The sequence below is a fragment of the Lissotriton vulgaris genome, chromosome 3_1 (assembly GCF_964263255.1).
Source record: "Lissotriton vulgaris chromosome 3_1, aLisVul1.2, whole genome shotgun sequence".
Classification (NCBI taxonomy): domain Eukaryota; kingdom Metazoa; phylum Chordata; class Amphibia; order Caudata; family Salamandridae; genus Lissotriton; species Lissotriton vulgaris.
The window spans coordinates 685228271-685244197 of record NC_141689.1 but is presented as its reverse complement, the minus strand read 5'-3'; positions in this window follow the sequence as shown (position 1 = coordinate 685244197).

Below are 15927 nucleotides of genomic sequence, written 5' to 3'. Positions count from 1 at the left end.
AGGAGGCAGTGAGCTGGCTGGAACCACGGGGCTTTGATGCTCCCCCCTCAGTTTCCAGGACTCCCACTGGATACCCTGGGTAGGCTCCAGGGCAACCTAGTGAAAAATAGTCTGACCCCATGTATTGGATCCTAAAATCGGCCCAGTGAGGGGCCCCATGTGGCCTCCCTCCCTCATTGAATAATGGCCGGGTCCTGGGGTTGGGATCAACAGTCAGAAATCAGCCCGGGGACCGTGCCATCCCCTGGCTCATTGGATTATGGTGGGCCCAGGGGATGGGGTCCCCAGGGGCCAAATCAACCCAGGAAGAGGAGCCCTTCTCCTCATTTTAAAGGATGAAAAAGGGCAAAAAGGGGCAGAAAAAAACAAGCAGAAAAGGCAAAGAAGCGACAGAGAAATAAGTAGAAAAGGCACAACAAAAGGCAGAGAAATAACCAGAAAACTCCAAACAGAGCAGAATATGGAAAAACAGACAGCACCCACTCACCGGCCCACTTAGAGGTCCATGTGCCCACTGACAGACCCACTCAGAGACTCAGGAACCCACTCACAGACTCACTCAGACTCACGCACCCATTCAAAAACCCACTTAGACACTCATGCACCTACCCACAGACCCACTTATACACTAATGCACACACTCACAGACCCATTCAGAGACTAACATGCTTACTCACAGACCAACTCAAATACTCATGCAGTAACTCACAGTCCCACTCATGCACACACTGACAGACTCACTAAATGATTAACACAACCACTCACTGACTCATTCTTCCACTTACAGACCCACTCAGACACTCATACACTCACTCACAGACAGACTCACACACTTATGGAGTCCGTTTAAACCCACTCGGACACTCTTACATCCACTCACAGACCCACTCAGATACCCACTCAGGTACTCTGACACTCACACATCTACTCATAGACCAACTCAATGACACACACTCACTCCTCACAGACCCACTCAGACACTCATACACTCATTCCCAGACTGACTCACACAATCATGGAGGTTTTTGCAAACCAGCTCAGACACTCTCACACCTACTCACTAACACACTCAGACACTTTCTCAGACATTCATGCACCCACTCAGATACCCATTCACCCAGTCACAGACCCACTCCTACACTCATGTGCTCACGAAATTCGCTTTAAAAAAATGGTTACAGGCATGTTATAGTTAGGCTCTTGATTTTACCAATACAAAACCATAGTAATTCTGCACGTATAGTCACTTGAGCTAACCAAAACTTACACCCCAGTAATGCACTGCTTATGACCTCACATATTACATCACATATTACAGCCCTAACCACTGAACGGATTTACACTTAATTGACAGAAAGCTAGATCTTGGTCCAAAAAGAGTACTTTATGTGTTTTGAGGCCATCTGGCCCCTCCCCTTTAATAAAAAGTGGCCATGGAGATGGGTCCCCAGGGCCTAGTAAGGTTTTTTTTTAAAAGATGGTCCTCGTGGATGGGTTCCCTGGAGCCTAATGTGGCACGGATAGGGAGGGGCACACAACCACCTCTCCTTTAAAATATATATTGCCCTAGGGGATGGAATCCCCAGGGCTATATTAGGCTTGGGGAGGGGGGTATGTGGTCAGCCTTGGAGATGGGGTCCTCAGGCCAGTCCCTGTGACCAACCCCGCGCTGTGCACAGCCAATGCCAGTGTGCAGTGTGGGGATCGATGCAATTCAGGGGATTGGTAATGGGACCTGGCTGCAATGTTCAGGGCGTTGGCAAACCATCCCGCCGTGCATAACCGAATGCACTAAACAGTGTGGTGTTGGGTGCCCACAGGGGGTTGGTGGCAGGGCCTAGCCTCAGTCTAGGCCTTGTGGCAATCCCTGTTCAGGGCCTTGTGTCATGTGCAGTGTGGGGTTGGCTACATATGGACGTGGACTGCAGGGCATGGCACAAACCAGGCCCTATTGCCAACCCCTTGCCATGCATGACCAAAGGTCCTGTTTAGTGTGGGGTTGGCTGCCTTCAAGGGGATGGCTTCATTTCCTGGCCCAAGGCCTGGCATTGTGACAAACCCTCCACGCCGTAGGGCCATTGGCCCTGTGCAGCATGGGTTTTGATGCACGTGTTGGGGTTGGCCACATGGCCTGGCCAAAATCCTACCACACAAAGTCAAAGGCTGTGTTTGGCATGGTTTGGATTTATGTATGGTAAATAAATATTTCTTTATGTAAAAAAGTCGAAATTCCCTGAAAAAAAACAAAGGTTAAAGTAACATTATAGGTAGGTGAAATGTTCAGTATCAACATAATGCTTTAAACTCAAAAAATGACCAAATATAGGTATAGCCATCTCAAATAACTATATCTGGTGCCCTAAGGAAACTATAAATCACACCCTTGCCATGCATTGCTACTTACCCCACATATTACATCACTCCTGACATCTTCTATGACATCACTGATAATATCACTGCAAAATTTGCAGTGAAAGTATTGATGAGAAAAGTGCATGGCAGAGGCGTGAGCTACAGTTACCTTAGGGTACATGTTGTTGAAACTTAAGATAACTATATCTATAACTGGTGAATTATAGTAGTTGTTAGAGTTTAAAATGTTACGTTTTTACTGAACATATATATATATATATATATATATATATATATATATATATATGTATATATATATATATATATATATATATATATGTATGTGTGTGTTTATATATAACCATACACTAAATAAAACAAAGGTTACAGGGACATTATAGTTAAACTCAGATTTCACACTTTCAAACCCATTGAAATTAACCAGTTATAGTTACCTTAGCTAACTATAACTTATGTCTTGTTTATGCGGTACTTATGACCACACAAATTACATCACTCATGACATGGTCAGTGACATCACTGATAACATTCCAAATGACATCACTGATGACATCATCCAGAGAGCGTGTTAAGTAAACTTTTCTGAGACTTAAAGATATATACTAAGCTACTGCATAGGTTAAAATACTATTCTTTTTGTACTATTAACGAGTAATACTATACCTAACATATGCCATGTGCGTGGCTGTGTGACTGTATCCATGTGTGAGTGGCTGTCTGAGTGGCTGTATAGGTGTGATAGTGGCTATGTGGGTGAATAAGTGGGTGTGTGAGTAGCTGTATGGGTGAGTACGTGGCTGTATGGTGACTGAGTAGGTGTGCAAGAGGCTGGATGGGTAGGTGAGTAATTGCCTGAGTGGCTGTATGTGTGAAGGAGTGGCTGTGTGAGTGGATTTATGGGTGAGTGACTGTGAGTGTAAGTAGGTGTATTAGTGAGTAAGTGGCTGTTAAGTGGGAGGATGGGTAAGTGAGGGTGTGTGTGAGTGACTGTGTGGGTATGTGAGTAGGTATGTACGTGGCTGTATGGGTCTGTGAGTGGTTTTCTAGATGTGTGAATATGTTTATGTTTTTGGGAATTTTTATTGCACACAACTACCCCGGGGTGTCTCGGCGCATGTCGGACTTCCTGGGACAGAGAGCAGCCAGATGATTATTCATTAAATAACCAGGTTTTCCGAAGTTTACGGAAGATGATGAGAGTGGGACTAGTTTTGATGAACAGAGGGAGAGAATTCCATAGCCTGGGGGTTGCTACTAAGAAACGCCTGTCTCCCCAGGTAGTGGTTCTGGTACGTGGGAAAGAGAGAAGATGGGTGCAGGATGAGCGAAGTGATCTTTTTGGAGCGTACATCCAAAAAGCATCCTTAAGAAACCTGGGTCCTGAGTCATGGATGGCCATGTAGGCGATACAGAGTGCCTTAAACTTTATCCGACTCTTGACCTTTAGCCAATGCAGGTGACGTATGGCCGAGGAGGTGGGGCAGTGACCAGGGATGCCAAGCAGAATTCTGGCTGCAGCATTTTGGACTGATTGTAGTTTGGTTAAAACCTGTTCTTGCGTGTTGAGGAAGAGAGCGTTGCCATAATCCATCGTGGAAAAAATGAGGGCAGTGATCAATGTTTTTCCTGCAGCTGGAGGGAGATATGGCAACAGCTTCTTAATCTTCGTCAGCATATAGAAGGAGGATGCGTCCACTGCATTCACATGGTGCTTGAATAACAGCTTGTCATCGAACATGACACCAAGGTTTCTGACCCTGGCAACCGGAGTGGGAGGAGAACCCATTTCAGTGGGCCACCAAATGGAAGACCATTCCGGTGAAAGGTTGCCAAAGGTCATCACCTCGGTCTTGTCCAAATTTAATTTCAAGCAGTTACTTGACATCCATGAAATAATGGCCGACATCCCCTCCTGGAATCTTGCAGCAACGGCTGGTCCATCCCTATGTACAGCCAACACCAATTGGATGTCATCCGCATAGGTGGTTAAGCGCAGCCCGTGTGCTTTTATAACCCTCGCCAAATCCGCCACATATATATTAAATAATGTGGGGCTTAGCGAGGAGCCCTGAGGCACCCCGCATGGAAGGGTGAAGGTAGGCGAGTAGAAAGTGCCCAGTTTCACCGCCTGCATGCAGTTGGCCAGAAATGATGCAATGAGGTCCCTGGCAAGATGGGTCAACCCCAGGGATGTGACACGGTCGATCAAGATGGAGTGATCGACCGTGTCAAAGGCAGCGGACAGGTCCAGGAGTATAAGGACCGCTGCCCCACCCTGGTCCATTATAGTCCTAATCTCGTCAGCGGCATTTATCAGAGCGGATTCTGTGCTATGGCCCTTCCTAAACCCGAACTGGGTATCATCTAAAAGTTGGTGACAATCGATGAACCCTGAAAGCTGTTTGTTCATGACTGCTTCAAATATTTTGTCCGGGAATGGGAGGCAGGCGATGGGTCTGTAACTAGCTGAGTCAGCGGGGTCCAAGGACGTTTTTTTTAACAGGGGCTTGATGACTGCCTTTTTCCAGATTTCAGGATAAATGCCTGTCTGGAAGATGAAATTACACAAGTCTGTGAGCGGGGAAGTAATAACCTCAGTGAGAGCGCTCAGTATGGAAGGGGGGCAAGCAAAGGAGACCCAGATTTAATAGAAATGATAAGCTTGCTGATCTGGTCTGTCGAGACCAATTGAAAGTTGGAGAAGATAGGTGTAAGTGAAGGGGACAGAGGAAAGGGGTCAGGGCAATCCGAGCCTTTAGGGAGGGAGAAAGATGAATAGATATTAGTGACCTTGGTGGAAAAGAAAGTTGCTACCGCATTACAAAGATCTTGAGATGGCTCGATGGGAGGTCCTGTCGGAGGGTTAGAGAGAGAATCGACTACTTGAAATAGCTTTCTTGTAGAGTTCTGGGCAGATTCAATCTGGGCCTGAAAAAAAAGCACTTTTGTGTTTAACAATGGATCTTTTGTATAGTGGTAGCGCATCTTTGTAGGTTTGCTTGTCCAACTGTAGTGCTTGCGCCAGCGCCTTTCTAAATTCCTACAATACTGCTGTTGTAGTCGAAGATCCTCTGTGAACCATTGGGCAGATGGCGTGGCCTGGTTAGAGGTGATGGATTTGGCCGGGGCTACTTGATTAATTGCATCCAGAATCCATTTCTGGTACCTGCTTGACAGAAGACTGGGGTGAGGTGATACCTCGTAAAGAGATCCAGCCAAGATATTGGACAATAAAGGGTAGCCCAGGTTTTTCCAGGCTCTGGTACTAATGGGGGTACGAGAAGTGGACTGAGGAGGGTTGGGGTTATGAGCCAAAATGGTGAAAATGACTGCAAGGTGGTCCGACCATACTACGGGAAGAATAGTGGTAAGTGAAATGTTGGGGTTGTTGGTGAACAAACCATCAAGCGTATGACCTGCTTGATGAGTAGGGGCTGCCACTAACTGCTGTAAAACTACCGCGAGTACATCGGCAATAAGTTGAGTGGTGTCTTTGTCCCCTGCGACTTCCAGATGAAAATTGAAGTCCCCCAAGATGGTATAGTCAGAATGGGCTAAGGAGAGTTCTGTGAATTTATCAAGAGCCAAGAGGAAGTGAGTATGCGGGCCAGGGGGACGGTATAAAAGAATTCCTTTGAAAACTTGATTGTAATTAAGTGTGATGGAAAAAGCACAGGCTTCACAATCCAGTCGATGAACAGGTTCGAACTTGGAGTGAAAAGCCGCTTTATGGATGATGGCTAAACCAGCTCCTCTCCCCGTAGTTCTGTCCTCTCCTACCACACAGAAGCCCTCCGGTGACGAACAGAAATCCGGGCCGGAGGCAGCATCTCCCCAAGATTCAGTTACAAACAGGATGTCCAGCTCCTGGTTTACTACGAATTCCCTGATGTCTAAGCTATGCTGCGGGAGGGAGCAGGCATTAATAAGCGCCGATCAAAAATATCCCACAACTGAGAAGAGGAATAGCGCAAAGGGGTACTGTGGGTGTCAAAGTGCCCGGGCCAGGGGGAGTGGCCCTGGACCCGGTACAGGCACGGACGAGCTTGCCTCTGGCGCGCCTCCGGCGCGCCATCAGCGCTCCCGCTGCGCCCGCCCGCCCGCTGCGCGGACAGGAAAGGAATTCATTTTATTGTGTGTGGGCCCCAATCGGCCGAACACTAGAGCGCTGTCCTCCTCCTCACCTAAAATGGCGCCCGAAGTTCGTGCCGCGAGGGGTCGAGGGCGGTGGTCAACAGAAGCCCCAAATCAGCTCCCTGAGGCCCCGGTAATCCCTAGAGAGAAGCCCCACAGGTAGGGAAATGCTGCGAGGTGGGGGACAGATTGAAATATCAAATGTGCAAAATACAAAGTTATTTAAAATCTCAGATGTGCTAAATGCAGGAGCAATTAAAATCATGCTGGCAGATAATCAATTTGAAATATTTAAAATCATAGCCCTAAACTCCCGGCTTCCGCCTTAGGAGTCCTTGATCAAATAAAAAACGAGGAATCAGCTGCTCTTTTATCGTGTGTGGGCCCCCAATCGGCCGAACACTAGAGCGCTGTCCTCGTTCTCACCTAAAATGGCGCCCGCAGTTCGTGCCGTGAGGGGTCGAGGGCGGTGGTCAACAGAAGCCCCAAATTGGCTCCCTGAGGCCCCGGTAAAACCTAGAGAGAAAACCCACAGGTAGGGAAATGCGGTGAGGGGGGGGGACAGATTGAAATATCAAATGTGCAAAATACAAAGTTATTTAAAATCTCAGATGTGCTAAATGCAGGAGCAATTAAAATCGTGCTGGCAGATTATCGATTTGAAATATTTAAAATCATGTCCCTAAACCCCCGGCTTCCGCCTCAGGAGTCCTTGATCAAAAAAAAAAAACATGACATGTGAGTGAGTGTGGGAGGGGCTGTAGTGTCTGTAAGTCGATGTGAGAGTAGCAGACTGGGTGTCCAAAGTGGGTGTGTGAGTTGTTCTCTGAGTGGATACATCAGTGACTGTATGGGTATGTGAGTGGCCATATGGGTCTATGAGTGGGTGTGTGAGTGGTTATGTGGGTGTATAAGTAGCTGTATGTGTCTGTGAGTGGATGTGTGAGTAGTTTTGTGGGTGTGTGAGTGACAGCATGGGTGTGTGAGAGGGGGTGTGAGTGACTGTGTGGTACTGGGAATATATGTGAGAGTAGCTAAATGGGTGTTTGAGTGGGTGTTTGAGTTACTGAATTGATGTGTCTATAGGTATGTGAGTGATTGAGCCAGAACAGAACCTCACCTGCCCCTTTATTCAACAAGAGTCCACAGTTTTGCACAAAATGTCTACCCAACTGAACTTTGTACTGAAACGTATTAAGTGCTACCTCATTGGGTAAATGACTAGTGCAGAATCTACACTACAGCTGCATATTTGGCCACAAGAAAATGTGTCAAATGACCTTGTGTGCATGTAATTTCGAAAATGTGATTATTCCTTGAGGTCTTGATCCACACATCTGTGGTAACATGAATCCTTGGTAGAGAAGATGACCGAACTACAAACAGCGGAATCTCCACCTAACTAGGGTAGTTCCCCTTAACTGTATGAAGTAAGTGCTTCTTTGTTTTGGTGAAATGTTGTCATATATCTCTGCATCAAGAATGCATCACCACTGTCAGCGGAAATGCGCTCAGGGGCCTTTTGGCAATCTCTCCATCAACATGGGAAAATACGGGAAGCCCTTTGCGTACAACTATGGAAAATGGGCGGCGCCAAATGGACGGAGCTTGCAGATGATTAAGGGCATAGGCATACTCAGGGTTATTAAAAGAGCGAACCATGGACTCTGCTCTCATCTGGAGATGACAAGAAACAACTTGTCACAGTCACTACAGAACAGATTGCACTCCAATAGATCAATGATACAGTCAGCTACATTAAGGATTTAAGGATTTAAAGAGACGGAAGGCCACTTGGCCCTTCACCCTGTGCCGATGTTGTCTCTGGGGACCCCATTTCCACTGCCCAGACTCTTTATCCTGGGTGCCCTGGAACCCATCCAGGGCACCCAGTGGAAGCATTGAGGGCCGTGTGTGAGCCTCAATGCCCCAGTGGTCCTTGCTGGCATTGTCGCCTTCAGTCAGAGCCGGCATTGCTTCCGCAAGCAGTGAGCAGACAAAAATGTTGCTACTTGTATATGGGAGCGTTTTTCTTCCTTGGTTTTCCTGCCTGCTTGACATTGTGAAAACAGATGAAAATTCAACTCCCAGCAATATGGAGTAGTTTTTCTGATCCCATCTGTTGGAAGCATACTTACAGTTTGCTTTTGCTTGCTGGGAATTGTCAAAGCTCCCGCCAAGTTAAAGTAAACTGCTTTCGCCCCAGAGTGGGTACCTCGGGAGATTGGGAGCCAGCCCTTTGAGATGGAGGTCCCTAGGACAACTAAAGGCTCCAGAAGGGGGGGCTCGGTGACTCCCTCCTTATATGTATATATATATATATATATATATATATATATATATATATATATATATATATAACCTACTGGCGGTCGCCAGTAGGTATATATAGTTAGGATTTTTTCCCTATGGGATTTCTGAAAATTCTATGTCTAATAACTTTGGCGTTTGTGGACGGAATCGGCTGAAATTTTCAGGAAAATGGCACATTTTGTTTCTGAGCAGCTCCTGGAAATTTGGGGGGGTTTCGTCAAGGGGGGGCTGAGAAAAAAGGGGGGTCCCAAAACGCGTTTTTAACATTGAGCTTTCCATAGGGCGGTTGGACTCACTTTTAGCTCGAACGGCTGAATGGATTTGCACGAAACTTGGCAAAATTGTAGGGACTGTTAGCCCGATGTGCCTTTGCTAGGTCTCAATATATGTGCTTCAGTGGATTTTGAGAAATTAACGTTTAAATCAAGATATATATCTGTAACAGCGCTCCGGGCAGCGATCCGGTTCGCGTACTTTTCGCTTATCGGAACTTTGCGAAGCGAAGCTGATTGGCTCTCCGGTGTCTGTCAACATTCTAAACAGTCCGGTGCGGCCGCCATCTTGTCTCTCGGTAGGATCGAGAGACAAGAGGAGGCCAAAACAAAGGAGGAAATGAAGGAAAGGGGGCAAGGTAGACCCCTTCTGACCCCCTAGGATTGATGAGGGGATATTATAGAGCCACGCTGGGCCCAAAAAAAAAAAAATCCGTTTTTTTCGCCGTAGAGACGCGTCTTGGTACGCGAACCGGGCAGCTAACCGGGAAGCTAACCGGCAGTGTAACGGGAGTCTGACGAGTAGCTGATTGGCTGTCAACATTGTAAACAGTTCGGAGCGGCCGCCATCTTGTCTCTCGGTAGAATCGAGAGACAAGAGGAGGCCAAAACAAAGGGGGAAATGAAGGAAAGGGGCAAGGTAGACCCCTTCTGACCCCCTAGGATTGATGAGGGGATATTATAGAGCCACGCTGGGCCCAAAAAAAAAATTCAGATTTTTTCGCCGTAGAGACGCGTCTTGGTACGCGAACTGGGCAGCTAACCGGCAGTGTAACGGGAGTCTGAGGAGAAGCTGATTGGCTGTTATCATTGTAAACAGTCTGGAGCGGCCGCCATCTTGTCTCTCTGTGGGATCGAGAGACAAGAGGTGGAAAAAAAAAAGGTGTAAATGAATGAAAGGGGGACATCACTGACATCTCATTTGACATTACATTACTGATTACATCACTGATTATATCATTTATGTGATAATACATCTTCAGACTCTAATATAACGTTAGATACAATCAGTATAAACAGACACTCACAGACTGTCACTTATCCATGGAGTTACTCACACACCTAGTCAGTCATGCAAAAAATCAATCACACCTCCATTTCCTCAACTATACAGTTATACACACCTTACTTATTCAAACATATACTAACACATATTTACTCTCTTATACAATCCCTGATACAAGTTCACACTGATCCATACAGCCACTCACACATTCACTGGCTCTTATGCACAGTTATTTATATATGTCAACTCTCACATGGACTGTGTTTTACATATGTACTTACTTTGACATGTAGCACTGAGATATCCATTCACTCACCAATACACTCATGCACACAGTCAACTGTCCATACAGCTGTTTCCACATGCACTTTTGAACCCATACATCTAGTGAATCAACTGCTCACACATCTATGCACAGAGTCATACACCTCCCAGCCACCCACACACATACTCAGTCTCCCATACAAACACTTGGGCAACCAATCAATAACCCATATAGTTTCTGATATAGCTACTGATTTAAACATGCAGCAGTTTACGGAACAACATATATAATGATGCACAAATTAAGACAGTTTAGTCACTAACCCATGCACTCAGTGAAACACATTTAATCATTCTCTCATACAGTCAGTCATGCACCTACTAAATCCTTCATCCAAACACTTATACATCCACTCATTCTTCAATATGTAAGACATATTTTAACTTTACAGAAACATACAGTCACTGGGTGTTGTCATCAGTGATGTCATCAGTGATGTCATTTGAGATGTCATCAGTGATGTCATCAGTGATGTCACTGACCATGTCATGAATGATGTAATATGTGACATCATTAGCAGTGGATTGCGGGTCCGCGATATATAGTTAGTGCAACTAACTATATATGGAATTTCAATGGTTTTGTGCAAATAAAATAAGGTTTTTTAAATGCTAATCCCTAACTATATATGGTCTATAACCTATGGTTTTTTCAGTGAATTTTCAAGGTTTTGTAAATGCAAATTCCTAACTATATATGGTCTATAACCTATGGTTTTTTCTGTGAATATATATATATATATATATATATATATATATATATATATATATATATATATATATATATATATATATATATATACACATATATATATATACACACATATATATATATATATATATATATATATATATATATATATATATATATATATATATATATATATATATATATATATATATATATATATATATATATATATATATATCCTGTACACCGTCTGTCTCCCAGCTCGCGCGCTCGCACAGCACAGCAAGTAGACTCCGGACACGGACCTCGAGGTGTATGAGAGATTTTATTTCGCAGAAAGAGTCACCGACGTTTCGGCTCAACGGAGCCTTGATCACATGACAGCGTTTTCTTTGCAAGGTACACCTTTTAAAGTGAAAGCGAGTGGTTAACTAAAATCACCTGTGCAAACTCACTAATAAACATAGAAAACATACTGTGTGATGCACTCAACATCGTTTTACATTTTAAGTTTCTTAATAAATGTAAAATACATTTGTAACCAAATCGTATTTACAATGTTTTCAGCAGATTAAATAACAGGTGTGACTAAAAGAGTGTCATTGTAAAATACACAAATCTATTACACAAACCCGTCTCTTAAAAGCCCTATTTACAAATATATATATAAAACCCCTAATCATTATATTTCAATATTTGTAAACATAGTCTTTGATTTTGCTTCCTCATTTAGGAACCTCGGTATGATGGTTAAATCCATATAAAGTGCTGTGTGCTTACTTTTTAAAGTGCAAATAGTGCTTAAAAAAGTGCGTCAATATGTGCAAAATTAGCATAGTGCAAATACGCATATTACAGTATACCAAGGTCCTAATCCGTTTCACTCATAAACAGTGTATATTTGCAAATATATCGATTACTCTTGAGGGGGTGAGTTGCTATATCTTTTTTTTGTTATACTCCTTACATAATGTTTTATTAAGGCTTCTAATTCTAGACTGATAAGTCTTCATTCACAAGAGTCATACAGATCTGTATTGAAACTTCCTATGTTTAAAAAAGTTCATGTGCTGGAACGAGTTAAAAACAATAAACCAGATCCACAAGGGGCCTGAAACCCAAAACCAAACTTGTCCAAAAATAAAAATAAACAAACAACCTAATGTTAAAAAACCTTTACAGTTCATTACATTTCAATGGTTATTAACCTGGTTACAAAAAACAGTGTACAGTGAAAAATAATAATAATAAAACAAACATTGTCTATTCTCATAGCAGCATGATTTCTTTCAGTGATGGTTATTAAGAATTGTGGCTGCTCGCAGCCCCCACTGGATCTGTCCCAGCCATCTCCCAGCCGGGTGAGTGCCGTGGACATTATCCACGTGGGGGAGAGCACACACTCCTGATACATTAAGTCTTCTAGAGTAAGCAAGTGTGGAGATCTTCAGTCACATTCAACCCATGGGGCACCTTAGTATTGAGCAGGAGGATGTATTTTGTCTCCAGCTTTCTAAGTCTGGTTTCCCTGTCTCCGCCTCTTTTGGTGTTGATGACAGAATCAATAACCCAGTATTTAAGACCACTGTTGTTGCTTTGGTGGTGGTCCTTAAAATGGCGCGCAACAGGATATGTGCTGTCCATATTAGTTATTGCTCGCAGATGTTGCAAAATGCGTTTATGGACAGCATTCCTGGTGCTGCCCACATACTGCAAGCCGCAAGGACAACGCAAAACATATATAGCGTATTCTGTCTTGCATGTTAGTACTTGGGTTATTAGATGTTCCTTTCCTGTGAATCCATCCCTGTAAGTTTTGGTGTTTTCACCGTGAGTACACGCTTTACAGATTTTACAGTTATAGAACCCCTTATTTCTTTGCCACCACTCTGTTCTTGTAAAGGGATCCGGGTTGGTTTTAACTATGTGGTCCCTTAAAGAGGGGGCTTTGCTGTAGGTCAAAGAAATAGACTTTGGTAGACTCTTGCCTATTACATATATATATATATTCGGTACGTTGTCGTCCCATCAACCAGTGGTTCGGTCAAAAGACGAGGCAAAACCCAATTTCTGGTGCGTGTTCATTTATTTTAAACCCAACACCACTCTGCCATGACGCGTTTCGGCCTAGCGAGTTCTTGATCACATGACGATATATTTATATTACCTACTGGCGGTCGCCAGTAGGTAGTTATTGTTAGGATTTTTTTCAATGCTAAATCTCAAAATTCTATTTGGAATAATTTTGGCGCCGGTTGACGAATCTGCCTGAAAACCTCCTCAAATTTGCCTTGCGGAGCTCCGGTCCTTCCTTGAAAGTTTTGGGGGGGATTCGTCAAGCGGGGGTCGAGATAAAAGGGGGGTCCCAAAACGTGTTTTCCCCATGTTAATTTCCATAGGGCGGTCGAACTCACTTTTAGCCCGAACGGCTGAATGGATTACCACCAAACTTGGCAAAATTGTAGGGACTGGTAGCCCGATGTGCCTTTGCTATGTCTCAAGATATGTGCTCCAGTGGATTTTGAGTAATTCAGGTTAAAAAAAATTATATATATCTATGGCAGCGCCCCGGTACGCGCACCGGGGATCGCTCTGGGAGCGCCGCGCGAGGAGCACACGGAAAGCTGATTGGCTCTCGGGTGTCTGTAAACATTCGAAACAGTCCGGAGCGGCCGCCATCTTGTGTCTCGGTAGGATCGAGACACAAGAGGTGGCAAAAAAAAGGGGGAAATGACCATAAGGGGGCAGGGTAGACCCCCCCTGACCCCCTAGGTTTGATGTAGGGGCTATAATAGAGTCCCGCGGGGCAAAAAAAAAAAATTTTTTTGATTTGCGCGGGGGGAGCGCCCGGTACACGCACCGGGGAGCGGACTGGGGAGCGGACCATGGGGAAAAAAGAATGACAGAGTTTTTAAAAAAGAAGCCTTTTTTTTATAAATTAGAGGTAGTTCTAAAAAGAACTGTTTTTTTTCTTCTTTTTGTTGTTTTATATTTATTTATTGTTTTTTGGAACATTTTGTACTTTTTTGGGGTTTTCTGAACAGTTTTATATTTTTTTGTATTTTTCATGGGGAGAAACGAAAAAACAGGGAATTGAAAATGGCTCAACTGGAGCAAAAAAAAAAGAAAAGAAATAATTAGGGTTTATTGGGGCATTTGTGGTTGTCCCCAGCAAGGACGATGAGCTTTACGCTCTGTTCTCCGTAGGAGATGGTCTTCCCACTATATTTACAGATAATTCGGAAATCTGCAAATCGTGGCTGAATGCAAGGCATCGTCTCACTTTCCTCTGGTGCCAACGGTGTGGGTTGCTTCCTTTTTGAGGTGGTGCTTGTGGATTGGGGAGGGTTACTGGCCAGTTCCCTCATCTCTGCAGCAGAATAATTTATTGGATGCTTGCGCTGCATGTGGCGTATCATCGTGTTGTTTCTAAATGAATATTTCTTGTTCGGGTTTCCCCTGGAAAGTTCCACGCCACAGATTTTGCAAGTCACCTTGGCTGCATTTACTTTTTTCTTCCCCACTGGGATCGAAAAAAAACTCCCATATAATGTGTGGTCTTGGCTGGTATGGGGTATTTTGTTCTTCAAGCCATGTTCTCCTCTCCTCTTCCTCCTCCTCCTCCTCTTCCTCCTCTTGTTGACCACCAATGATATCTTGAGGTGGTCCTCTTGGTGGTTGTGGTGGTGGTGGTGGTGCAGATGCACCAGCTGCTGCTGCTACTGAAGCCATTATATAGATCAAAAAGGTACAGACAGGTACAAACAGGTCTTCCTAAGTCAAAGGACAATGTCAGAATAAGGAAACAAGGTGGGGTCTTTCATCCTTTTGAAAAAAAAAAAATTATTGAACCAATAAAAAGTGTTATTTTTAGGTCACATGACCAGGGGACTCATCATTATGAAACCAAAACTGTTATGAACCAATGAAAAGTGTTATTTTCAGGTCACATGACCCTATGCGCTTACGCTACGCACCCCGGAGGGCGCCCCGGGGCGCGCCCAGGGGCGCATCGCGTAAGCGCGTCGGACGCCTACGTTGCGCGATCGTATTCGCTCGAGTGCTTCCGAGTGCGCTTACGCCGTGCGTATCACGCGGATGCGGCTAAGCGATACGTCACGATTATGTTTTCGTTCGCGATACTGGCGCTTACGGGACGCTTTCCGGTGCGCGCCCCTGGGTGCTTCATAAAACTACGCTTTCCGGGGCGCTCACCGGGGCACGCACCGGGAGCCCTCCAAGGCAAAAAAATAAATTTCAAAAAAACCAATATACAAAAAAAAAATTGGCAAAATTGTAGGGACTGGTAGCCCGATGTGCCTTTGCTATGTCTCAAGATATATGCTCAAGTGGTTTTTACGAAAATTAACTTTGAAAAAAATATATATTGTGCTACATTGGGCTATATATATGTTAGAGCCAAATGTAGCCCAAATGTAGCCCAATGTAGCCCAATGTAGCCCACAGATGGCCACCAGAGACAAAAAAAAACAAATGTAGCCCAAATATCAGCCAGATGTAGCCCAACTATAGCCCAATGACAGAATGTACCAGAGTGTTAGAAAGAACAACTAGAGCGCTAACAGTCTTACTTATAAAGTGAGACTTATACAGCCTGATTCATCAAGCCGAAATCAGCTCGCAAAGGGCCAGATTCTGAGAATCTGGCCCTTTGCGAGTGCAATTTTTGCATTTGGGATTCATCATCCCAAATGCAAAAATCGCTATTACCGAAATCGCATATTTGCGAGGAATTGGATTTAAGGAATCTCTAATAGAGATTCGTTAAATGTAATTCATCAACCAATTAGAAA